The following is a 26697-nucleotide window of genomic DNA, read 5'->3' as shown; positions in this document are numbered from 1 at the left end:
TGTTCACGTGGCTTTGGGGTCTTAGATCGCTTTGGGGGCTATATCTGGATGTGACGGTTAACCCTGCTTTGGGGTCGTAGATCGCTTTGGGGTTGTAGATCGCTTTGGGGTCTATATGTGGATGTGACGGTTAACCTGGCTTTGGGGCCATAGATCGCATTGGGGTCGTAGAATGCGTTGGGGTTGTAGATCGCGTTGGGGTCGTAGATCGCGTTGGGGTCTACATCTGTATGTGACGGTTAACCTGGCTTTGGGGTCATAGATCGCGTTGGGGTCGTAGATGGCGTTGGGGTCTATATGTGGATGTGACGGTTCACCTGGCTTTGGGGTCTTAGATCGCTTTGGGGGCTATATCTGGATGTGACGGTTAACCCTGCTTTGGGGTCTTAGATCACTTGGGGGTCATAGATTGCTTGGGGGTCGTAGATCGCTTGGGGGTCGTAGATCGCTTTGCGGTCTATATCTGGATGTGACGGTTAACCTGGCTTTGGGGTAGTAGATCGCGTTGGGGTCGTAGATCGCGTTGGGGTCGTGGATCGTTTTGGGGTCTACATCTGGATGTGACGGTTAAACTCGCTTTGGGGTTGTAGATCGCTTTGGGATCGTACATCGCTTTGGGTCTACATCTGGATGTGAAGAATAACGTGGCTTTGGGGTCGTAGGTCGCTTTGCTGTCTTGATCTGGATGTGACGGTTAACCTGACTTTGGGTTCGTAGATGGCGTTGAGGTTGTAGATGACGTTGGGTTCTATATCTGGATGTGAAGGTTAACCTGGCTTTGGGGTCGTAGATCGCTTTGGGGTCGTAGATCGCTTTGGGGTCTATATCTGGATGTGACGGGTAACCTGGCTTTGGGGTCGTAGATCGCTTTGGGGTCTACATCTGGATGTGACGGTTAACCTGGCTTTGGGGTCGTAGATTGCGTTGGGGTCTTAGATCGCGTTGGGTCTATATCTGGATGTGACGCTTAACCCTGCTTTCGGGTAGTAGATCGCCTGGGGTCGTAGATGGCTTTGATGTCTGTATCTGGATGTGACGGTTAACATGGCTTTGGGGTCGTAGGTCGCTTGTCGGTCTACATCTGGATGTGACGGTTAACCTGGCTTTGGGGTCGTAGATCGCATTGGGGTATATATCTGGATGTGACGGTTAACCTGGCTTTGGGTTCGTAGATCTCGTTGGGGTCGTAGATCGTGTTGGGGTCGTCGATCGCGTTGGGGTCTGCATCTGGATGTGACGTTTAACCTCGCTTTGGGGTCGTAGGTCGCTTTGGGGTCATAGGTCGCTTTAAGTTCATACGTCGCTTTGGGGTCGTAGATCACTTTGGGGTCTATATCTGGATGTGACGGTTATCCCTGCTTAGGGGTCGTAGTTCGCTTTGGCCTTGTAGATCGCTTTGGGGTCTATATGTGGATATGCCGGTTGACCTGGCTTTTGGGTCGTAGATCGCGTTGGGGTCGTAGATCGCATTGGGGTCTACATCTGGATGTGAAGGATAGCCTGGCTTTGGGGTCTTAGATCGCTTTGGGGGCTATATCTGGATATGATGGTTAACCCTGCTTTGGGGTCATAGATCGCTTTGGGGTCGTAGATCGCTTTGGGGTCGTAGACCACTTCGGGGTCGTAGATAGCTTGGGGGTCGTAGATCGCTTTGGGGTCTATATCTGGATGTGACGGTTAACCTGGCTTTGGGGTAGTAGATCGCGTTGGGGTCGTAGATCGCGTTGGGGTCGAAGATCGTTTTAGGGTCTACATCTGGATGTGACGGTTAAACTCGCTTTGGGGTTCTAGATCGCTTTGGGATCGTACATTGCATTGGGTCTACATCTGGATGTGAAGAATAACGTGGCTTTGGGGTCGTAGGTCGCTTTGGTGTCTAGATCTGGATGTGACAGTTAACCTGACTTTGGGTTCGTAGATGGCGTTGAGGTCGTAGATGACGTTGGATTCTATATCTGGATGTGAAGGTTAACCTGGCTTTGGGGTCGTAGATCGCTTTGGGGTCATATATCGCTTTGGGGTCTATATCTGGATATGACGCTTAACCCTGCTTTCGGGTCGTAGATCGCCTGGGGTCGTAGATGGCTTTGGGGTCTATATCTGGATGTGACGGCTATCTGGCTTTGGGGTCATAGGTCGCTTTAAGTTCATACGTCGCTTTGGGGTCGTAGATCACTTTGGGGTCTCTATCTGGATGTGATGGTTAACCCTGCTTAGGGGTCGTAGTTCGCTTTGGCGTCGTAGATCGCTTTGGGGTCTATATGTGGATGTGCCGGTTAACCTGGCTTTTGGGTCGTAGATCGCGTTGGGGTCGTAGATCGCATTGGGGTCTACATCTGGATGTGAAGGATAGCCTGGCTTTGGGGTCGTAGGTCGCGTTGGGGTCTACATCTGGATGTGACGGTTAACCTGACTTTGGGTTCGTAGATGGCGTTGAGGTCGTAGATGGCGTTGGGTTCTATATCTGGATGTGACGGTTAACCTGGCTTTGGGGTCGTAGATCGCTTTGGGGTCTATATCTCTATGTGACGGTTAACCCTGCTTAGGGGTCGTAGATCGTTTTCGCATCGTAGATTGCTTTGGGGTCAATATGTGGATGTGACGGTTAACCTGGCTTTGGGGCCGTAGATCGCGTTGGGGTCGTAGAACGCGTTGGGGTCGTAGATCGCGTTGGGGTCATAGATCGCTTTGGTGTCTATATCTGGATGTGACGGCTAACCTGGCTTTGCGGTCGTAGATCGCTTTGGGGTCGTAGATCGCTTTGCAGTCTATATCTGGATGTGACGGTTAAGCTGGCTTTGGGGTCGTAGATCGCTTTGGGGTCGTAGATCGCTTTGGGGTCTATATTTGGATGTGATGCTCAACCTGGCTTCGGGGTCTTAGATCGCTTTGGGGTCTATATCTGGATGTGACGGTTAACCTGGCGTTGGGCTCGTAGATCGCGTTGGGGTCGTAGATCATGTTGGAGTCTATAGTTGGATGTGATGGTTAACCTGGCTTTGGAGTCATAGATGGCTTTGGGGTCGTAGATGGCTTTGGGGTCGTAGATCGCTTTGGGGTCTACACCTGGATGTGACGATTAACCTGGCTTTGGGGTTGTAGCTGGCTTTGGGGTCTACATCTGGATGTGATGGTTAACGTGGCTTTGAGGTCGTATGTCGCTTTGGGGTCTACATCTGGATTTGACTGTTAACATGGTTTTGGGGTTGTAGATCGCTTTGGGGTCATAGATCGCTTTGGGGTCTACATCTGGATGTGATGGTTAACCTGGCTTTGGGGTCGTACGTCGCTTTGGGGTCATACGTCGCTTTGGGGTCTACATCTGGATGTGACGGTTAACCTGGCTTTGGGGTCGTACGTCGCTTTGGGGTCGTACGTCGCTTTGGGGTCTATATCTGGATGTGACGGTTAACCTGGCTTTGGGGTCGTAGATCGCTTTGGGGTCGTAATCGCTTTGGGGTCGTAGATGGCGTTTTGGTCTATATCTGGATGTGACTGTTAACCTGGCTTTGGGGTCGTAGATCGCTTTGGGGTCGTAGATCGTTTTAGGGTCTATATCTGGATGTGATGGTTAACCCTGCTTTCGGGTCGTAGATCGCTTTGGGGTCTACATCTGGATGTGACGGGTAACATGGCTTTGGGGTCGTAAGTCGCTTTGGGGTATACATCTGGATGTGACGGTTAAACTGGCGTTGGTTTCACAGATGGCGTTGGGGTCGTAGATGGCGTTGGGGTCGTAGATGGCGTTGGGCTCATAGATCGTTTTGCGGTCTGTATCTGGATGTGACAGTTAACCTGGCTTTGGGGTCGTAGAGCGCTTTGGGGTCGTAGATCGCTTTGGGGTCTATATCTGGATGTGACGGTTAACCTGGTTTGGGTGTCGTAGGTTGCTTTGGGGTCTACATCTGGATGTGATGGTTAACCTGGCTTTGGGGTCGTAGGTCGCTTTGGGGTCTACATCTGCATGTGACGGTTAAGCTGGCTTTGGGGTCGTAGATGGCGTTGGGTTCGTAGATGGCGTTGGGGTCGTAGATGGTGTTGGGGTCGTAGATGGCGTTCGGGTCGTAGATGGCTTTGGGGTCTCTATATCTGGATGTGACGGTTAACCTTGTTTTGGGGTCGTAGATCGCTTCGGGGTTGTAGATCGCTTTGGGGCCGTAGATCGCTTTGGGGTCTATATCCGGATGTGACTGTTAACCTGGCTTTGGGATCGTAGGTTGCTTTGGTGTCTACATCTGTATGTGACGGTTAACCTGGTTTTGGGGTCGTAGATGGCTTTGGGGTCGTAGATCGCTTTGGGGTCTACATCTGGATGTGACGTTTAACCTGGCGTTGGGGTCGTAGATCGCGTTGGGGTCGTAGGTCGCGTTTGGATGTTTGATCGCTTTGGGGTCTACATCTGGATGTGACCGCTAACCTGGCGTTGGGGTCGTAGGTGGCGTTTGGGTCGTAGATGGCTTTGGGGTCTATATCTGGATGTGACGGTTAACCTGGCATTGGGGTCGTAGAAGGCGTTGGGGTCTATATCTGGATGTTGCGGTTAACCTGGTGTTGGGGTCGTAGATCTCGTTGGGGTCGTAGATCGCTTTGGGGTCTACATCTGGATGTGACGGTTAACCTGGTTTTGGGGTCGTACGTCGCTTTGGGTTCGTATTTCGCTTTGGGGTCTACATCTTGGTGTGACGGTTATCCTGGCGCTGGCGTCGTAGATGCCGTTGGGGTCGTAGATGTCGTTGGGATCTATTTATGGATTTGACGTTTAACCTGGCTTTGGGGTCGTAGATGGCTTTGGGGTCATATATCGCTTTGGGGTCTATATCTGGATGTGACGGTTAACCTGGCTTTGGCGTCGTAGATCGCTTTGGGGTCTATATCTGTATGTGACCGTTAACCTGGTTTTGGGGTCTACATCTGTATGTGATGGTTAACCTGGCTTTGGGGTCGTAGATGGCTTTGGGGTCGTAGATTGCTTTGGGGTCTACATCTGGATTTGACGGTTAACCTGGCGTTGGGGTCGTAGATGGCATTGGGGTCGTAGATGGCGTTGGGGTCGTAGATGGCGTTGGGGTCTATATCTGGATGTGACGGTTAATCTGGCGTTGGGGTCGCAGATCTCGTTGGGGTCGTAGATTGCGTTTGGGTCTATATCTGGATGTGATTATTAACCTGGCTTTGGGGTCGTAGATCGCTTTGGGTTCGTAGATCGCTTTGGGGTCTACATCTGGATGTGACGGTTAACCTGGTTTTGGGGTCGTACGTCTCTTTGGGTTCGTATTTCGCTTTGCGGTCTTCATCTGGATGTGACGGTTATCCTGGCGTTGGGGTCGTAGATGGCGTTGGGGTCGTAGATGTCGTTGGGGTCTATTTATGGATTTGACAGTTAACCTGGCTTTGGGGTCGTAGATCGCTTTGGGGTCTATATCTGGATGTGACCGTTAACCTGGCTTTGGGGTCTATATCTGGATGTGACGGTTAACCTGGCTTTGCGGTCGTAGATCACGTTGTGGTCGTAGATCGTGTTGGGGTCGTAGAACGCGTTGGGGTCGTAGATCGCGTTGGGGTCGTAGGTCGCGTTTGGGTGGTTGATCTCTTTGGGGTCTACATCTGGATGTGACCGTTAACCTGGCGTTGGGGTCGTAGGTAGCGTTGGGGTCGTAGATGGCTTTGGGGTCTATATCTGGATGTGACGGTTAACCTGACGTTGGGGTCGTAGATCGCGGTGCAGTCGTAGATCGCGTTCGGATTTTAGATCGCATTGGGGTCTATATCTGGATGTGACAGTTAACCTGGCTTTGGGGTCGTAGATCGCTTTGGGGTCGTAGATCGCTTTGGGGTATACCTCTGGATGTGAGGGTTAACCTGGCTTTGGGGTGGTAGATGGCTTTGGGGTCTACATCTGGATGTGACGGTTAACGTGGCTTTGGTGTCGTAGGTCGCTTTGGGGTATACCTCTGGATGTGAGGGTTAACCTGGCATTGGGGTCTTAGATCGCTTTGGGGTCTATATCTGGATGTGACGGTTAACCTGGCTTTGGGGTCATAGATGGCTTTGGGGTCTATATCTGGATGTGACAGTTAACCTGGCTTTGGGGTCGTAGATCGTTTTGGTGTCGTAGATCGCTTTGGGGTCTACATCTGGATGTGAAGTTTAACCTGGCGTTAGGGTCGTAGATTGCGTTGGGGTCATAGATGGCTTTGGGGTCTATATCTGGATGTGATGGTTAACCTGGCGTTGGGGTCATAGATCGCTTTGGGATCTATATCGGGATGTGACGGTTAACCTTCCTTTGGAGTTTTAGTTCGCTTTGGGGTCTATATCTGGATGTGACGGTTAACCTGGCTTTGGGGTTGTAGATCGCTTTGGGGTCTATATATGGATGTGACGGTTAACCTGGCTTTAGGGTTGTAGATCACTTTGGGGTCCTAGATCACGTTAGGGTCTAGATCTGAATGTTACGGTTTACCTGGCTTTAGTGTCGTAGATCGCTTTAGGCTCCACATATGGATGTCATGGATTACCTGGCTTTATGGTCGTAGATGGCTTTAGGGTCGTAGATGGCTTTAGGGTCGTAGATGGCTTTAGGGTCGTAGATCGCTTCAGGGTCGTCGATTGCTTTAGGATCTACATCTGGATGTGACAATTTACCTGGCTTTAGGGTCGTAGATGGCTTTAGGTTCTACATCTGGATGTGACGGTTTACCTGGCGTTAGGGTCTTAGATGGCGTTAGGGTCATAGATGGCGTTAGGGTCTATATCTGGATGTTCCAATTTACCTGACTTTAGGGTCGTAGATCGCTTTCGGGTCGTAGATCGCTTCCGGGTCATAGATCGCTTTCGGGTCGTCGATCGCTTTAGTGTCTATATCTGGATGTGACGATTTACCTGGCTTTAGGGTCGTAGATCGCGTTAGGGTTGTAGATTGCGTTAGGGTCTATATCTGGATGTTACAATTTATCTGACTTTAGGGTCATCGATCGCTTTATGGTCGTCGATCTCTTCAGGGTCATCGATCGCTTTAGGGTCTACATCTGGATGTGATGTTTTACCTGGCTTTAGGGTCGTAGATCGCTTTAGGGTCCTAGATCACGTTAGGGTCTACATCTGGATATGACGGTTTACCTGGCTTTAGGGTCGTAGATTGCTTTAGGGTCGTAGATCTCTTTAGGGTGTACATCTGGATGTGACGTTTTACCTGGCTTTAGGGTCATAGATGGCTTTAGGTTCGTAGATCGCTTTAGGGTCGTATGTCGATTTAGGGTCGTATGTCGATTTAGGGTCGTAGATGGCTTTAGGGTCTACATCTGGATGTGACAGTTTACATGTCTTTATGGTCATAGATCACGTTAGGGTTTACATCTGGATGTTACGGTTGACATTGGTTTAGGGTTTACATCTGGATGTTGCGGTTCACCTCGGTTTAGGGGTTCACCTCGGTTTAGGGTTTACATCTGGATGTTACGGTTTACATCGGTTTAGGGTTTATATCTGGATGTTACGGTTCACATCGGTTTAGCGTTTCACATCGGTTTAGGCATTCACATCGGTTTAGGCGTTCACATCAGTTTAGGGTTTACATCTGGATGTTACGGTTTACATCAGTTTCGGGTTTTCCATCATTTTAGGGTTTACACCTAGATGCTACATTTTCACGTCGGTTTAGGGATTCACGTCGGTTTAGGGTTTACATCTGGATGTTACAGTTTACATCGGTTTAGGGGGTTACAACTGGATGTTACGGTTTACATCAGGTTAGGGTTTCACATCGGTTTAGCGTTTACATCTGGATGTTACAGTTTACATCGGTTTAGGGGTTTACATCGGTTTAGGGTTTTACATCAGTTTAGGGGTTTACATCTGCATTTTACGCTTTAGATAGGTTTAGGGGTTTAGATCGGTTTAGGGTTTTAGATTGGTTTAGGGGTTTAGATCGGTTTAGGGGTTTACATCTGCATTTTACGCTTTAGATAGGTTTAGGGGTTTAGATCGGTTTAGGGTTTTAGATTGGTTTAGGGGTTTAGATCAGTTTAGGGGTTTACATCTGCATTTTACGGTTTAGATTACCTTAGGGGTTTACATCGCTTTAGGAGTTTACATCGCTTTAGGGGTTCACGTCTGGATGTTACAGTTTACATCGGTTTAGGGTTTACATCTGGATGTTAGGGTTTCACATTGGTTTAGGGTTTCACATTGGTTTAGGGTTTCACATCGGTTTAGGGTTTATAGCTGGATTTTAGGTTTTACATTCGTTTAAGGCTTTACATTGGTTTAGGCTTTACGTTTAGATGTTAGAATTTACATCGGCTTAGGCTTTATCTCTAGATGTTAGTCTTTACGTCCAGATGTTATTGTCTACCTTACTTTAGGCTCTACATCGCTTTAGTCTTTTTATCTAGATGTTGGGGTTTGCATCCCCTTAGGTTTTTCATTGCCTTGGATTTTAGATCTAGATTGTAGGTTTTATGTCATTTTTCTGTATATGTTGCCAATCCGATGCTCCCAAGCACTGGCACAATGTAAGTGTGTCACCAGGAGCAGGCTGATGCGTTCTTCAGTTCAGCTGGAAAAAACATCCCTTGCAGCCTGGCGAGGGGCGGTCACAGCGGTCCAGAAAGGAGCAGCAGGGGTTTATGTCATTTTATGTTTGGGTTTTAGTTTGGGTTTACATCACTTTAGGGTTAGGTTTTTAGTTTCAATTTTACGTATTTTTAGGGTTCTATTTTTGATTTGGATTTTACATCTACATTTTAGGTTTACATTTCACATTTAGTTTTTATCTCATGTTTATTGTTTAGATTTAGATATTACCTTTCTCTTTTAAGTTAACTTTTACGTCTAGGTTTTACATCTTCATTTTAAATTTAAATTTTACGTAATTTTAGGTTTAGATTTTTTGTGTAGATTTTGCATTTAGATGTTAGGTTTATATTTTACGTCATTTTAGGTTCAGATTTTACATAAACTTAGGGTTAGAGTTTTGGTTTATATTTTACCTGTAGATTTTTGGTTTAGATTTTACGTAGTTTTATTTTTAGATTTTAGAGTATATTTATGTCTATACTTCAGGTTTAGAGTTGACGTTTCGCTTTCAAGTTTAGATTTTCAGTCTATATTTTTAATTTAGACTTTGCGTAATTTATGTTTAGATTTTTGGCTTAGCTTTTGTGTCTGGATTTATGTTATGTTTGAATATTATGTTTCTATTTTATCTCCTTTTATGTCTGTGTTATGTTCGGTTTAAGTTTGGGGTTTAGATTGTACATAGTTTTGGGGTTACCGTTTTGGTTTAGATTTTATGTGTATACATTTAGATATGATGTCATTTTATGTTTCGATTTTATCTCATTTTATGTTCAGTTTTTATGTCATTTTACATTTAGAGTTTATGTCATTTTATGTTTAGATTTTATATAGTTTTAGGGAGATATTTTTGGGTTAGATTTTATGTCTGTTTTTTTAGATATTACATGATTATATGTCTAGATGCTATGTTCAGTTTTTACGTCTAGACTTCATGTTTGGATTTTACGTTTAGGTTTAGATTTTAGGTTTGGATTTTACATCATTTTAGGGTTAGGTTGGATGGGTGGAGCCCTTCCAGGCACAGGCTGCTTTGCCCAAGCCCAAACCCCTGGGGAAATGGAGCCAAGGCAAGAGCAGAGCTCACTCCCGCTACAAACTGCAAAGGGCACGAGAGCCCGAGAGAGCAAGGGCACAAGCAGCGCCTGGGAGGTGCGAGAGCCGCAGGCAAGAAGCTGGCCAGAACGGCCCAGAGGAGCGCTGGCAAGGGGCCGTGCTGCAGAGGAAGGCAAAAAAAACCCGGGGACACTTGCTAGCCCACCTCGGGGGTAAAAAAGCCTTCCTCCTCCCAGCTGCAGGGCCCGAGAGGCCGTTGTCGTGGGGCAGGAGCAGCAGGCAGTGACCCAGCCAAACCGGAGCAGAGGGGCCCTCACAAGTGGTGGTGCTCAGTGCTGCAGAGGAAGGCAAAAAACCCCCAGGGCCCAGTGCCAATCTGCCCCGGGGGAAAATTCCTTCCTGACCCCAGCACTGGTGATCGGCTGCTCCCTGAGCATGTGAGCATGACCTGCCGCCTCCTCCTCCCACAGGCTGGTCGCGCCTCCCAGGAGGTGCCTGACCCCTGCTTCTCCCTCAACCTGGAGCCACCTCCGGGGCTGCCCAGAGCGGCCAAATGCCCCCGGCCTGATCGACCTCGGGGGCAAGAATCCCCCTCCACCACGCCTGGCAGGGCACCTGTGGGTGCTCCAAAGCACTGGCACCCCTGCCAGCGTGCCTGCGTCCCCCTTCTTACTGCCGCTGCCCCTGGCTCCGCAGGGGTGAGGATGGCGAGCTCCGCAGTGCTCCTCCAGAAGGCATCCCCTTGCCTGGCCGCTGCTCTCTAGCTGGAAAGGCCCGACAGCCCTGGGCACCTCCGGCTGTCACTGGTGGTTCTCCTCCCCAGCAGCCCCGTGCGGCCTCCGCTCGTCCTCCCTCAGCCCCTCCAAGCCATTCCGCCGGCTCCTCAGGGACCTCCTCGGGGATGTCTCCCTTGGGCTGCCCGGGCGAGCTCTGGCAGGGACAGGGCAGGGGGCTCCCTTGATCCTGCCCCGGGGCATTGTGACGTGGGGGTGTTGCCGGGTGGTGGCATTGTGACATGGGGGTGATGTGGCCTCCATGCACCGCCCCGCCCACCACCCCTCTGCCCAGCCCCCTTCAGCGGAAGGCCTGGGGGCACACGGGGGGCGATTTCAACAGCCGCAGCCCAGAGGAAACCCAAAGTCTGGGGGGTAAAATAGTGCTCTAGTGCCCTGGAGCAGAACTTGTGATTCTTGTAGGGCAAATTTTCAGCAAGACACAGATATGTTCCTGTGTTAGGGCTTGTGTCTCTGTTGGGGACACTTCACCCCACGCCAGGAAGATTCTGCTTTAGAATTTTCTTAACGCAGTCCGGAAAACAGCGAAGCTTTTTGTCTTTAGAAGTGCTCAGCTGATTTATTAAGAGTTCATAAACGGAAAAGGAATGGCTAAGAGGCTTAAAATGGTTAATAAGTGATATTTAGATATATAAAATTAGGAGATATATATATATATATAAGTAAAAGGAATGGTTAGTCTCTTCCTTTTTCCCTTATTCATGTTTTTTCTTTTGTATTTCTTTTTCTATTATTCCGTTCTCTACCTCCTTAACAGTAAAATGCTGTGAAGGGTTCAGGCTCGCTCTTAGTGTTTGGGCTCTGCAGAGCAACAGAAGTTGGCAAGAGAAAAGGAGCTCCCCAGTATAACAACAGTCTGGGGAAGAATCAGCAATTGGAAAAATTCTTCCTGAAGGGAAACATGTTCTTTGTCCTTTTCAAAATGAGCTGTAGTGTTTCTAGACAGAATCAACTTGAAGAGAATAATAAAGACAAAAACCAAAATGTGTGTTATCTTGGATGTCCTTTGTGGTTTGTTAAACAGTCTTTTTAGTCTGGAGATTGTTTTTGGCATGTGCTTCTCTGGCAGTAACTTGATTTCCTGTGTTGGAAGAGGAAGGTAATAGTGGATCTAAAAACCACTTTTGTGGTCTACCGTGAAGTCTCCATCTGCTAAAGTGTTGTAAAGAAAGAACTGTCACGTAGGGGGTTGTAGAACTCGGCGCTGTGGTACTAACACAGAATTGTCTTACTCTTTTGTAGCTGGTTCCTGGTGGAGGAGGACCGGAATTGCTATTGTTGTCATCTCTGAAGACCTGTTATAAATACGTGGGTATATAATCTAAATGGAGCTTTTGGGGTATGAGTGTGGGTGGGATTTGGTGTGGGGTTTTTGTGGGGATTTTTGTTCACACACTCTTGCAGCTGACCTTTGAAAAAGGGTCGGGATTCCCTCTTCAGGAGAGGTGCATTGCTAATGATAATGCTGACTTTGTAAGTTGCAATGGTGGTGTTCTTGTAATACGCACTAATCTGTTCTGAAGAAAAGGCTTTCTTCTTGTTAGTTACCGTGTTCTGTTACGGAAGTGCACGAGTTAAGTAGTTTTAGAACTGGTTGATGGAATGGAAAAATGACAGTTACGTTTCATTTGCTCTCAGTCTTCAGGTTTTCTACATGTGGCATTTGTTTGTGGCCCAAGTCTCTCTAAAACCCGAGCCCTGAGCCGAGAGACTGCTGTTCGTTAGAGTGTTTCATTGTTTGTTGTTCTTTTTGGAAATCAGGATCTCTAGTTGACCCCAAAGTCCTACAGCTGGATTATGAAACCTATTGGAAGTATTGGCATCCCCTTACTTGGATAGGTTAGAAATACTGTTTGAGGGAAGTCTGTCATTTTAGGTGTAGAGTTTACCTTTTTTGTTTAGGTTTTACCTGTCGATTTCATGCCATTTTCCAATTAGATTGTTTTTCTGAATCTGTTTCCGAGCCGAAGGGCGGTCACAGAGGTACAGAAAGGAGCAGCAGGATTTTATGCCACTTTACAGTGAGATTTTAGGTCTAGATTTTAGATTTAGATTTTCGGTTTAGATTTTGTCCTATTTTCCATTTAGATTTTACGTCATTTTAGGTTTTGTTTTTATGTTTACATTTTATGTCATTTTACAGTTTGATTTTCCCTCTGGATATGATGATTATATTTTACTTCAAGATTTTACATTATAATTTAGGATTAGATTTTACATTTAGGTTTCAAGTTTAACTTTTGAAGTCTAGATTTTACATCTAGATTTAACAATTAGATTTTATGCAATTTTATTTTTAGATTTTATTTATTTATGTTAGGCTGAGATTTCAGATTTAGATTCTATCTCATTTTATATTTAGATTTTACATAGTTTTAGGGATATATTGGTTTAGACGTGGTGAGGAGCGACAGAGAAACGGCGGGAACACCGCTGGGTTTGGTGACTGTGTCCGTGTCCTGCAGCAGAAACGTTTGAGGCTTGGGCCCGATTCAGCAGTTGCTGTGAAGAGGTTTGAGCTCACTGCACCCAGCCTGTTTGTATGGGCTAAGTGTAGTGTTCTGGGGTTTTCTAGGTATTTTGATTTTAATGTTCTGGGTCTTTTTCCTCGAAACTGGAATTTCAGCTAGGGTGTTAACTCTTGTTGCTAGATGCTGGCATTGAGCTGCCTGAGGAAAAATAGTGTGTAAGATCTATAACCAAAAGGTTTCTGTATTTTCTATATATTTCTATATTTTTGGAGTACTTGCCAGCTGAGGAGTTTCTCCCTTGGACTTAACCTGTAGAGGGTGATCTGTCGGACAGCCTGTCCTAGCGGTTGCATGATTCCTACTTGTAATCAGGTTCTTAATTTGCAGCCTGAATTTTGGATGGGTTGTGTGCTGAACTTCCCAGTAGCTCATTTGTTTGCTGCTACATTTCCCCAAGGCAAAGATTTCAAAAGGCAGCAAAGTTAAGGATATTTGCTATTGTGCTGTGAGCTGTTGCTATTTGAAAGCCAGTTTGAGTATCGGTGGTATTCAAGAAATTGCCAAGGTTTCGAGGGTAAATCTGAGTATCTGTGTGCTGAGCAGAAAAGTACAAGGCATGTTTTCAGTGGCCAGGTAGATTTCTTTACGCAGGTTTCTCGAGATGATGCTGCAGCGTGGCTGGTGTATTTGTTAGTTCCAGCAACAGCCCTCTTAATGCAGAGATTAATGGCAGTTCTGTGATCAAAGCTGGGATCAGTGTCCCTGGTTACGTGTTCTTACTTGCTTTTTCTAACTCTACGGCAGGGCAGAAGAATCACTCTGCTGCCTCTACTGAGGGCAGAAGAATCACAAAGCTAGACCAGATTTTGCTCAGTGGGAATAACACGGCAGTGGTAAGTCATTGTTGTGAAAGGCCGCGAGCAATTATCTTCTGTACCTGTAAATCCATCGGCCGTTGAGTTCAGCTACTTCAAGCTGAGCTTTCCGGCAGTTCTGTTACAGAAGCTGTTTTCAAGTAGCTTTGGGGGCGTATGTGTGTGTCAGTGATGCTGGGAAGGGGATCTTACTGCCTCACTTGGTACTTGTTACAGCGAACATGAAAGGAGTGTGGCCCTCATCTTATTTTGGGAAATGTTTTTCTGGACTTGGGGTGCGCGAGGGAATCCCTGGCTTTGCTGCCTACTCTGTGGGCTGGGTCGTACGGTGGCTTTTAAGTGGTGAGCAGACGTTTGCCTGCAGGAGCGCGCAGGGTGGGATCCAGCTGCCTTTCATCCACCGCCTTATGGATCAATGCATTGGCAGCCGTTCAGATGTTTACAAGCTCGCCAATTCATCTGGTGATGATGATGATGCCACGTGATGCCCAGAGAGATGTACCTTCGTGTGCTCTGAAAGGAAACCTGAAGGTCTGCTGGGTCACAGCAAATTGGAAGCGCTGCGATTCTTAGTTTATCCTGTGCCGATGCATGTAGATGGGTACAGAAACGGGAATGAAGTCTTGGAATTATGCAATTGCTGAATTCTGCAGTTTCCTAAATACTGCAAAAGCAGAGCAAAAGGGTCGTTTTTTGCTTGTCTGCAGAGATGGCTACAAAATCTGGACTTCTTGCCTGAGGGCATGCCTGATTTGGAGGGAGGAGAAGAGGAAGACTGACTTGAGTCCGAGTCGGCTCTGTGTGAATAAGGAATAATCTCCATTTTGCTGTCTTCCCTGCCTTGCACCTGCTCCCTGTGTGACTGAGCAAGTGCCATCCTGACTTAATTTCAAAGCCTTTCTCCACTTTGGTTATTGTTCTGCAGCCTTAAAGTATAGCGCATGTTCTGCCTTCTTGGGGGGGGGTGTAAAATTACGACGACGCAGTTGAGCTGGTGCTCTGCTGCCCCTGGAGCAGAAGTTTGTGATTCTCGGAGTGCAAATTTTCAGCCAGACACAGGTCTGTTCCCATGTTAGGGCTTGTGTCTCTTCTGGGGACGCATCTTCCCACGCCAGGAAGGCTCTGCTTTAGGCAGTTCCTTACTTCAGTCCCAACAGCAGCGAAGCTCATTGCCTTCTGAATTGCTCAGCTCCAAAATCACTTTCAGTGACACAAATCAGAAAGACTGCAAGTAGAAACAGAGTTTTGTCTTTAGATTTTATTTCATTTCATTGTATATTTATTTCTGTGAATCTGTTGCCAAGCTGATGCTCCCGAGCACTGACACAATGCCCGTGTGTCACCAGGAGCAGGCCGATGCGTTCTTCAGTTCAGCTGGAAAAAACATCCCTTGGAACCTGGCGAGGGGCGGTCACAGTGGTCCGGAAAGGAGCAGCGGGGGGTTATGTCATTTCACTTCACGTTTGGGTTTCACGTTTGGGTTATGTTTAGAATTTAAGTCTGGATTTTAACTTCCTATTTCAGGGTGAGCTTTTTGATTCATGTTCTAGCCCACATTGAGGGTTCGGGTTTGCATCTGACCTGCGTGTTTCAGGGTGAGCTTTTTGGTTCAGGCTTTAGCTCACCTTTAGACTTGGGGTCTGCATCTGAGCTGCCTGTTTCAGGGTGAGCTTTTTGGTTTGGCTTTTATCTCAGAAGAAGCAAACAGGTTTGGGTTCAGCCTGATGCTGAGTCAGCTGAGTGCACCACAGCTGGCAGGGTGGCAGTAGGCCTGTGTCCCTGGTTTGGAGGCTGAAAATTCCCAGCTTCCTTAACCTCAACAGTTGAGGCTCCTTGAGAAGCCTCAGGTCAACTGTGAGGAAGGGAACTGTATTTCTTACCCCGATCAAATTCACAGTCAGCCATTCCTGCCCTTGCCCAGATTATTTGAGATGCTCTTTTTCTTCATACATGCCTCATCTGCTGTGGGAGTTGAGATCAGAACTTGGAGCTTCAAGGCATCTTCAGGTGTCTGAGTCAACCTGCAGGAGGTTAAAATCAGGCACCTGGAGTTGGTCCCGTCTGTGTTCACTTCCTGGAGTCTTGGGCAGAGGCTGTTGCCCCTGAGCTGGGAACAGTGAACAGCTTGTGATGGATCACCTGAAGTTCCCCAGTTCCCAGCTGGTTTTATGAAGGTGAATCATCCCCAGCAGGGACAGGATCCCTCTGCTGTTGTGTGTGGAATCACAGAGTGCAGCGAGAGCTCTCAGCTGCATCCAGACAGGAGAGCTGATAAGCAAGGCCTGTGTTTGCAGGTCAGGTTTTAGCTCATGGCACACGGTAGGTGTTGGGTTTAATAGTCACATTTAGACCCCATCCAGGGAGTCTTGCGAAGCCTGGAAACCAAAGGATGCTCTTTCAAACTTTGGTAAATGCTGGTTTTAATAGTGCAAGGCACGCAGCAGCTTCTGTTCCTGACAGGAGTTGAAATACCTACATGTACTATAAGGGCATTAAAGGATCATTGATGGTAGAGTTAACACCAGTCTGAATGTAGATGCGTTTGTGCTTTTCCACGTGCAGAACAAACCCATCCCCTGGTGCTCAGGTTCTTCCCAGCTGATGCAAAATTCACAGGAATGAATCACTTCACAGCCAAGAGTGTCCTGGATATTTCTGTGACGGTGTTTGTTTTCTCTCACTGTGATTTCCTTCCACCAGGCGTATGCCTGGGGCCTGAGGGACAAATACTGGTGCAATAAATATCCTTTGAAACGCTGGTTAGACCTCCCCAGTTTCAGTTTTAAGAAAACCCAACAAACCAAATCCCAGGCATTTCTGTTTGCTTTTGCATTTATTAACCACCCTGCATCAATTTTCTTCAAAACAGTAGCCATTTTCCAAATGCTGTGGATCTTTTACAGTCTCAGACTTCTAAATCGTCTGTATGTTGTTCTGTCATGTATCTGGGTGCCCTGGATAACTTTAGGGTCTCATTTTCACAGACTGCAGCTGCAGCTGTATGCCAAATCCCTTCTTGTTTCTGGGTACGTTAAAGAAATCCATGAGCTTATTGCCCCTTTGCAGCTACTGCAAACACTTCTTTCCTTTGTACTGTCCTTGTTTTTCTCTGCCAGCTGGATCACAGGAAAGCAGAAGAGACACGGCAAGAAGGTGCTTCAGCTTCCCCTAGATCTTTTTCTGTGGTTGTAGAACTGTTTAAAGGTGCAATACCCAGCTACAGATGACTCTGCTGATTGGAGTTCTGTGAAGAAAGGAGCAGCTGAAAGAGCTCCCTTTGTCCTGGCACTCCTGTTTCATAGCCAGGTGAATGGAGCCGGAATAAAATTCCCAAGGCTGACATGGCTGCTGTGTTCCTTTACCGCAGGAGAAGGGACGTCCCTGGGGCAGCACCATTTAACTGCAGTGAGGACAGGCCCTCCGGCTCACCGCTGTGCCCGGTGCCTGAGGGCAGCTGCAGAGGGACGTGACAGGACTGATTTTGTGACACTTCTGTTGTGGGAAAAGTAGAGAAACTTCCTTTTATTGTTTTTACTCTAGAATGGTTCATTTGCCTTTTTAGGCCTAGAAATTTTCCTCTGTGTTTAAAGGAGATAAGAGCAAAGTCCCTTTGGCCACCGTCTCTTTAAACGCCAGTAGCGCAGAGCTGTTCTTGCCATGGCAGACGTTTTTATGGAAGACTCCTAGATCTATTTCTGTTATCATTGGTGTATATTTGGGACATATTCTGCAAGTTTAGGTTCAAACAGTTCAAAACATTTGTCTTGCGTTTCTAAAGAATGTCTTGCAGAAGCAGAATGAACTCATCTGTCCAGCTTCTCAGCATGTGAGACCTTGATTCCAAGTGAACTGCCCTGGATAATGCTCGCCCCATGTTTTGCAAAATTCTGTTCTAATTCCTTGGCATGAGGTCTGTCAAGTAGACTTGCTGATCTGGAATTTGGAGACTGCTGAAAGGCAGAGTTGAGGTAGCTCCTGTCTGCCCAGTTATGCTTTTTCTTCATAGTAAATTTGTGTATGCAGCTTCCACATCTGTGTAGAAAATGAGATTCCAAATGTTTCTGTTTATCCAAGAAATAAGCTGATGGATCTACTTTTTTTTTCCTCTAGTTACCATTTTTATCTAGAACAGAGCAAAAATCTGGACTAGGTTTGTTTTAAGGAAGCTGTACTTTAGGGAGCAGTGAGCACTGCAGGGATGCATTTTATGTAATCATCCTTTGAAATAATACAGCTGACCCAAATTCACTCTTTAAAATAGCCAGTAAAGCTGGTGTTGATGCATGGAGAAACAAAATGTGCTTTTACTGATGGAGTTCATACTAACCAGGTCAGCCACTGCAATCAGCTGTCAAGGCAAGATCACGTTGATGTTGGAGTAGCTGTGGCTGCATCAGGGTTTTTTTTGTAGGTATAGAAAAATCATCTCTAACCCTCTGCCAGGGAAGAAACTGGCACCGAAGACTGGACCTTAAAAAATGGGCTCTCTCTGAGCAGTTCTGGGTAAGAAAGAAACAGGTGGAGTCTCGTGTTTCTGTTCTCTCTAGGTGACGTATCTGATAGCGACCAACGGGACACCAGAGCTGCAGAACCCCGAGCAACTGTGCACTGAGTTTCGGGCCTTTCTGAGCTGCTGCCTGGAGGTAGACATGGGCAGGCGAGGGTCTGCCCAGGACCTTCTGCCGGTAAAACGCGAAGCGGCTGCAGGTGAAAGAGCTGCGCTGTGTCCTGGTTTTGTCATCAGCTGAACTCGAAGGCATCAGATGGAGCCCCCTCATACAGCCTGGTCTGTACTTGCAGGCCGGTAACGGGCTTTGGTACCGAATGGAAGAGGCCTCAACAGCCCTTCCTGACACCAAACCGGTGCTCAGTCAAGGCGCTTACGTACTGTTTTGTATCAGGTGATAACAACTACCGGTCGCTGGGCAGGGCGGGACCTGCACCTCTGAGCACACTGACGTATCTGGTGCCCACATGGAGGGGACAGGAGAAGTGACCCTGGACTGCTCTTCCGGACTCACCTGGGTATAGCCCGCGGGCATCTGGAGAACCAGCGTGCCTGTGAGGTCAGACATAGTGCATTTGGCTCCCGAGGAAAGGCACAAAAGATTTCAGCCACGTATTTCAGCCATTAACTTTGAAGTGCACTGCAGTTAGACAGGTTGCTGTCCTTGGAGGCTCACCATCTGCTCCAGCCTTGCAGGCTCTTTCACCAGTGGGTTCCTGAAGCCAGACTTGAGAAGACAGGCCTTGTTTTCCTAGATTTCTTAACCCAGAAAGCAAACAGGGTATATAACTCTCCCTCTCATCTCAAAGACAGAGAAAGGTGTTTTGAAATGTATTCACACAAGAGCTGTATCCTAGAGGCACGACAGGTGAGGTACTAGAGACACGACACCTCCCAAAACAGGTCCATCCACCCTTCTCCGCTTCGGCTTCTTCCCCGCGCACGGAGAACGAGGAAACACAAGAGTGTGCAGACTCGGTAACTCAATGGCACCGGGGGTACGCTGAGGGGGCCTGGTGGGGCATGGGGCCTGGCAGGTCTCTGAGGTGACAGAGCCCTGCTCTGCTGTGCTGTGCCACGCCAGCTGTGGGCAACACTCCGGCAGCGGCGGCGGCAGCAGCAGCAGCCGGTAGCAGCATGGTGCGAGCGTGTGGGGCCCGGGTCCTTACCCGCCTCCTTCTCCTCCTGGTGGTCCTGCAAGCCCGCAGGCTGCTCCAAGACGAGCACAGGGAGCAGGTAGGCAGGCAGAGGGCCAGCACCCAGCCCCGAGGAGTGCGGTGTGGCATCCAGTGCGCCTCAGTGGGGCGGCGGCGGGGCCAAGGCTAAGGCTGGGTCTGGGAGAGCAGCTGGGCCGGGCCGGGCAAGCCAGGCAGGCACCGCGGTGAGGGCAGAGGGGGCAGACACCCTGCGGGGAGCTGTAGAGGGGCTGTGGCTGCTTTGGGGGCATTTTCTGGTGGGAGCGGGCGTGCAGGGTAAGAAACCCAGCACTAAGTCCCTGTGGGGACACCCGGCCCCGTGCCACGGTGCCCTGCCCCAGGGCAGCCTGCCCCCGCTGTGTGCCAGGGCGGGTGAGCGCGTGGCACCACAGGAGCCAGACAACAGCCCACAGCAGCGTTTCTCCCCGGGCTGGCTGCAGCCGTGCCCAGGGCCATGGCTCTGCCACTCCCTGGCTGGATCCCAGCTGTCAGCCTCGTGGCCACCCCAGAGGGGCACACTCAGGAGAGGTCTGCTCGGGAAAACAGGAGCATTTCTGCTCCAGTCCTGCAGTCCTGCTCCCCTCGGATGAACCACGGGTCCCCAGCCTGCAGGAACAGGCAGGGGTAGCACTGCTGCCGCCTGGAACAGCCTGTTGTCGCTTTTTCCTCCAGTTCCCAGGGGTGGGATTCCTCTGTGTGCATGGAAACTTCTCTGAGCTCTGCTGGATTGCAGGCGATGGCCTTGGCCTGGCTTATCAAGCTTCTCAGCTAGAGCCTGATTAGGAGCCTTGGGAGTTCCAGGGAGCTGACAGCTCCACACCACTGCAGGCAGCCAGTAACTATCTGCAAGAGGCACCTGAGCAGAAGGCGAGAGGAGCGCTCTGGAGCAGTCTTGTGTCTGAGCTGCGTTCGCTGGCATTCAGACCTGAAGCAGCACATTGAAACGTTTCACAGGAGCTGCTCTGTCCTGTGTTCATTCACGGACACGGTTGCAGGCGAGGGCTGTCCAGCTTCCCGGCTGGGTTCCAGGGCTGAGCTGCAGAGAGGTCGCGCGGGTGCGTCATGGCCTTGTCCTTAAACCTTCGGGAGCTGCCAGCTCCAAGCCCAAAGTCAGCCAGGCGCCTCTGCGGGGGTGAGAACGCAGCCCTGCGTGCCTGTGCTGTGTCATGATGTGGCCCCTTTCTGTGTTCTGCTGTTCAGTTATGGCCCCGTGGGTCAGAACACGTGACGGTAACTTCTCGTGGGTGTTTGGTTGCAGATGTGGCCACCGGGAGGGCTTTTCCAACTCCTCGGCTGGATCCCAGGCTGATTCCTAGCTGGCATCCCAGGGGTGAGTAGTCCAGCTTTGCTGACTTTACAGAGTAAGAACTCATTTTCAGTATTTTATTCGCGTGACATTTACCTTCATACTTTCTGTTAATGTTGTTAAAGAGGGAAGTAGAAAGCTAGAATAGGGAGCTATTCCCAAAAAACCTCCCAAGTTCCAAAGGAAATCCCGACAGCCTTGGAGAAAGCAGCACCCGGTCAGTGTATTTCCCTCTGGTAACCATCCGACTTTGGAAGCTGAGGTTCAGATCCATGCATGGACGTGCTGTAGCCTGCAGAGCAGGAAGGGATCAGTCAGAGCCTCGCTGCAGCGACGCTCAATTTCATGCCTTGCGTGGGCTGGTGAGCCACAGAGATGGCCCAGCACAGCGTCTGCTACCAGTTGTGGTTCCAGCTGAGTCCCAGGGGCAGCTGCTGCGCCAGTTGCACTGGTCAGAGGTGCTTTGTGCAGATGCTGGTATCCAGATGTCGGGAACCAGATGGTTTGGCCATCACAATGATGTCATCGATGTATTGCAGGTGTTGTGGAGCTTCACCTGTTCCAGTGTGATCTGAATCCGTCCATGGCAAATGGTGGGACTGTGTTTCCACCCCTGGGGCAGTCGATTCCAGGGGTACTGGACACCCCTCCAAGTGAAAGCAGACGGTGCCCTGCACTCTGCTGCCAAAGGGATTGAGAAAAACGCATGAGCGATACCAGTTGTGGCGTACCCCTTGGCTGCCTTTGACTCCAGTTGGGATTGAAGTTCTAGCGTGGCTGGCACGGCAGCACTCAGGGGTGGCGTGACTTTATTCAGGCCACCATAGTCTACTGTTAGTCTCCACTCTCCATTAGATTTTCACACTGGCCACGTGGGGCTGTTAAAGGGTGAGCGAGTTGTGCCGATCACCCCTTGACTCTCCAGTTGCTGAATCAACTCATGGGTGGGAATCGGAGAGTCTCGGTTGGTGCAACATTGCTGCCGATGTACTGTTGTGGTAGCGATTGGCACCCGTTATTCTTCAGCCTTCAGCAGCCCCACCACAGAAGGGTCCTCCGAGAGACTGGGCAAGGTGGACAACTATTCAACTTCCTCCGTCTCCAAGGCAGCTATACCAAAGGCCCACAGGTACCCTCTTGGGTTCTTGAAATACCCTCTCCTGAGGCAGTCTGTGTCAAGGATGCGCGGAGCCTTTGGGCCAGTCACAATGGGGTGTTTATGCCAGTCATTCCCAGTTAGACTCAGGTCAGCTTCCAGTACAGTTAGCTGTTGGGATGCGCCTGTCACTCCAGAAAGACGAAAGGGTTCTGCCCCTCTATAGCTCGATGGCATTAGGGTACAGTGTGCACCAGCGTCTCCTGGAGCCTTAGACTCCTGCGGGTCTGACGTGCCAGGCCATCGGGCCCACGCAGTCCAGTAAAGCCGGTTGTCCCTTTCCTCCCCCTGGCTGGAGGCAGGGCCCCTCTAATCCTCATCAGAGTCACTCCTTGTGAAAATTACTCAGAAGGTCCAGAGACCTTCTCTTCCCCTTGAGGGCACTGAGCAGTGCTGAGAAGGGCTCAGTAGGCATGGGCCAAGCCCCAGCATATTGCAGTGATTTCTGTCTCTCTGGAATTGCCAAGGTGACAGCATACCTTTTCCAAGTATTTTACTAGTTTTTCAGGATTCTGTATTTGTTCAGGGGTGAAATTCCAAAACACTGGGGGTGACCACTGTCCCAGGCACTTGCCCGTACTCTCCCACACACCCTGCCACTCATAATTATCCATCCTCAGGGCAGATCTCTGGGTGGTGTTCTTAGCAAAAGTTTGTTTAACCGTGAACAATGCCCTGGGACACATTCAGGAGATAGAGCAAGAACATGCTGGCTTGGGCATCCCAGGGATATTTGGAATTCTCAAAAGCTGCTATAATGAGCCTGAATGTGGAAGGAGAGGTGGAAGAGTGGGAGAAAGTGACCTCCTTTGTCCCTCCTGTGGGCTGGGTGCGATGAGTAACAAATGCCGTGAGAAGGTGCCTGGGGGCTGGGCATGACAGCAATGCCACATACAAATACCAGCTTAACCTCGTGACCAGTGATGCAGTGGTCAGGCATGCAATCAGACCCTAAGTCGACATCAGCCGGTGCAGCAAGATGCTAGTCCTGATCCCCCTCCCAGAGGTCCCGACCATCATCGCAGGGAGCACACAGTGCCTGTACGAGTTGACACAGCACCGCCGCGTGAGCAGCCGAACCAGCGTGACCAGCGGTGATTTAACTGCTGTCACAGAGGGGTGTGACAGACCTCTCAACGCACTCTGGCCAGATCTGCCGTTATCTCAACCCTTCGTGCCCCACATTGGGCACCAAAAAGGACCGTCATGGTTTGGGCCCGGCTGGGAGCAGGCACCACGCGGCCACTCACTCATCCCTCCCACTGTGGCGGGGTGGGGAGGAGAATGGGGAGAAAAGAGTGAAACCCCGCGGGTTGAGATAAGAACAGTTTTAATGGAACAGCACGAAGAGAGAAGAAACAACGGTAACAACAACAATACTAATGAGATAATGCATACAGCGAGTGACGTGGGACGCAACGGCTCACCGCCCGGATCTTGTCAGGGCTGCGTGTACTTGAAGGGTTCAGACCTCTGGTGTCTTGCCCTGACAGCTGGACTGAAGAAGCGGGTGAGGCTGTGGGAATTATCTGTGGGCACTAGATGACTCCTTCAGCCTGCTGGTAGGTAAAGGTGAGGAAAGCTGTGCAAGTGAAGAGCTGGTGTGGGAAGGAGAGGGCTGTTCTTGGTCTGTACTGAATGAGAGACACCAAAATACATGGTTGATGTGTCTTGCAACTGAAGGAAGTGTTAACGTGGTTTGTAGTTTGAGTTGAAGTAGCTACAGGGAAGTATACCTTTACAGATCACAGGTTGGTGAGGTTTGTTCATGTCCTTTGAAAGCATTTGCAAAACAAAGGTCTAGACCTCCCTAAGGTCAGGGTGGATTTACTGAGGCAATGAACGTGTGAAGAAGCTAATGTTACAGGTTGTACTACTGGGTGACTAGATTGCAAATGATGCCTGGGTTTATGTCGAGCTCTGCTGTTAGAACTCTTCTTTTGCAAGCTTACAAAGCAAGAAGACTCACAAAAGACCCCACCCAAATCAGCAGCAACATAACACTATCTTTGCCACTGCTTTGCGTCTTGTAGGTGGACGGATGGATGTATGAATCCTGTTAGGCTGGAAAAAATGTCAACAGACTATATTGAAATTAAGGCCCAGGCAGAATTTCCACAAACTCCCTACGGATTTCCCTGCGTACTCAGAGGGTCCACTCACCCTGAGATGCTCGGGAATAAATAGTCTTCCTGTCATTTAAAGACAGCGTAAATGATGCTTCAGTTCCATAACCATGTGTTTGCCAGTGTCTGTACTAAGCATGTGGTCACTTTATCAAGGTATTTAGACGATGAGGTGGTCCCGCTGTTGCTCCATGTGTTTCTCTGACATCCATTTTTATTTCTGAGATGTAATAATGAATCCTTAGTTGCCATTAAATGTGACCACTTCCTAGTGCAAAGACAGGATTTGCCTGTCTGCCACTTATTTCAATGAGGACATTCCTGAAGGCTGAAGAAATCCCTACAAGGTAAAATATTGTTTTATTGTATTTCTCCATGTTGTCTTCTTTAAAAGAAGAGAAATAGAAAGAAAACCAAAAAAGAAATCTTTGTTTTAAATCAGCTATCATTAAAAGACTTTGCAGTAGATTACATATCTTCTCCTGACTTTTCAAGCTTTATTTTTTTGTATTATGGTTAAGTCTTATGGAAAGGTTCATGTTCATTGAGTACGGTTGCCTGAAATGGTGACACAAGCACACCTGGGCAGAGTATTCCTTGCACAGAATAAGCAAGCTTTTTCTGTGCATTGAATGGATGAGGTGTTCTTGTTCGGTTCTTGTGCCATCCTGTGCACTTGCTGTCTGTGTGGTTTCCATTTTAAAAGCAGATTTGGAGAGTGCCAGCACTTGAAACGCCCTTTAGAGTATTAGGTACGAAAGATTCACTTAAAAAAAAAAAAAATTAAAAAGTGCTGTTGACATCCTCTTGATCTTGGGGCTTAATTTTATATGTTAGAGAACAGCAAGCAACTCAGATCTGAGTTTTAAGTCAGTTTAAAAAAATTTCTGGAGGTGGAAGAGCATGTCATTAAAAATTAAGTGAGACCTGTTGCTGTGTTGCCAAGGATTTCATGTCGTGACAGTCTGTCCCAAACCTCTGCTAGCAAACAGGGCTCCACTGAGTCTCAGCACGTCCTCCATTAAACCATCACATCGCTGAAAATTAGAAAGCTCATTCATGTTTTTCGACTGCGCAACAGTAAAGAATCTATTCACTGACTAGTCAGTAATTAGCGTCAATCAGTTCTTGTTCTTCACTATAGAAATGTTTTGGTTCAGTTATTCCAGAGTGAAAAGAAATTTATTTTTTAAAAAACTTGTTGCATGATGTAGGTGTATTTCACTGCCAGCAATCTTCTTTTGCGTTTATTTGAAAATTCAAACACCTCTTCAGCCCACTAGACCTGTGAGAACATGAACTCATGTCCCAGTCGCCTGCTTCTTTGTTGGAACAGCTCTGGTCTCTGCCTCGGTCACCCCCAGTACACCAAGCCATTAGTGCCGTAGTTTGGTCCCCTTTTCTCTCTTTGGTATTTGTTTTTATAAGGTAGTAGAGAATTGGATTGTGTAAAACGGGGCAGAAGGCGTGGGAAATCCACTTGAAACTTTCCCTTTGTTCATTTTTACTGGTTATCTGCATGGAGTCAGCTGAGGGCCCAGCTGGACTCCAGGAAATGGGGTTTTAAGGTAACAGGAAACCAGAAATTCGTTTCCACTGTCCTCATGGAGGTGAGACGAGCGTTGCTGAAGTTCAGACATTCTTCCACATGGAAGTCAAAACCACCGTAGTCAAAATTCACATCTCCAGGGTTCTGCTTCTGCAGGTCTTGGATTTCTTTCTAGCCTGTATCACTGTGTGCCTTACGGCGCCTGGTTGCTTTTGAAGAGCTTTGTAAGGATTTCTGTGTCTGTGGATGTAGTTTGGGCAATGCCTGGTGAGTGCAGCTGGTTCAGCACAACCACTAGCAGCATTCTTGGTGACAGGTCAACTGTGGGGTGAGCTTGTCCCCAAACGAGGACCGCAGAAGTCAGTCTGCTGTCTGTTATCAGGTTTTGTAAATAACAGGATGATAGGAGGAAAACAAAACTTAATGTTCATGAAGGAAATCAAACACTTATTTTTAATGAACACTTAAAAAAAATGAAGACTTGCATACAGTTGTCTCATTGAAATAGAAACGTATGCTGTAAAAAACCTAAACAATTATTCTTCTCCCCTGCTCGACCCCACCATCCAGCTCTTTAGTTAAGGAATCTTATTTTTTTTGTCTCTGAAGCCCTGTTAGGTATACGTATTTCTGAGTCATCCAGTAAAACTGTCATTCTTTGGTTAATGTTTCCAGGACTAGAAAGGAAATAATACAGCCAGCACATACACACACACACACAAAAAAAAGAAATGGAATTGTTAATTTTTTTTACTGCTGTAATATCTCTCTTTTATTCGATCTGTATCTGCACCAAAGGGAGGTGTAGAACATCACCCTGAAGGTATCTCTTGCTGTCAGTGGATCATGAATGTCAGCCTTGACAAGCATCCTCTGGTGCTGTTATAAAGCATCTATGGCTTCCTGTAAGCAAAGCTGTCCGTACTTTTGTCTTGTCTTGTTGGAATATTCCTACTTTTTCCATAGCATCTCTCACTTGTCATCCTTACGCTGAGAAATGTCTTGTAAAATCTCGTTAGCTGGTTTTAATTGTCTGCCTTCCTGCTAACTTTTAAAAGCCATTGCGTCTGCCTTAAAAGATACA

This window comes from Leptosomus discolor, chromosome 12, assembly GCF_034619465.1.
Source record: "Leptosomus discolor isolate bLepDis1 chromosome 12, bLepDis1.hap2, whole genome shotgun sequence".
NCBI classification, from domain to species: Eukaryota; Metazoa; Chordata; class Aves; order Leptosomiformes; family Leptosomidae; genus Leptosomus; species Leptosomus discolor.
This window is presented reverse-complemented; position numbering follows the sequence as displayed.